Source organism: Echinops telfairi, unplaced genomic scaffold (genome assembly GCF_000313985.2).
Source record: "Echinops telfairi isolate 266 unplaced genomic scaffold, ASM31398v2 ScPeMD7_443;HRSCAF=831, whole genome shotgun sequence".
Taxonomy (NCBI): Eukaryota; Metazoa; Chordata; class Mammalia; order Afrosoricida; family Tenrecidae; genus Echinops; species Echinops telfairi.
Window position 1 is genome coordinate 57,377,548 of NW_022104341.1, and position 469 is coordinate 57,378,016.

General features: G+C 46.1%; 1 pseudogene; it reads right to left on the minus strand.

Annotated features, from left to right (window-relative positions):
• Positions 1–256: 256 nt before the first annotated feature.
• LOC101659797 overlaps positions 257–469 on the minus strand; it is a 2,681-nt pseudogene continuing 2,468 nt past the window's right edge.

A 469-nucleotide genomic window follows, 5' to 3' on the forward strand; every position in this document is an offset into this window, starting at 1 on the left:
AATCTTGTCTGTATCACAAAAAAATCTTGCTGACATTTTGAAAGGAAATACCTTCTACCTATAATCTATTTGGTGACAATTGCCATCTCTTTATTTTCTCACGGTAATTACATATATTTAGCTTATGGGAATTTTTCTTAAAACAAATTATTGTGGCGGCTCATCCATTGCAGCCGGGCCTTCTGGCTCCTCTGTGACCCGCAGCAATCTCATCGGCCCAGCTCCCATGGCCTTGCCCATTTGGTCCATTTCAGCCTTAGAAGGCGTTTGTTTTTCTTTTGGCCACAAGATTTTTCAGGAAAAAATTCACCTGCTTTATCCCCACCACACTGAGGCAAAACACCAGGGGCGTGCAATGGAGTGGCAGGGAAGCAGAGCAAGGAGGTCCCAAGGGAAGACAAATGATGGACGCTGGGGCCAGGACGTGGCACCCCGTCTAGAAAACGCTCCTAAAGGTCAACACACAGAC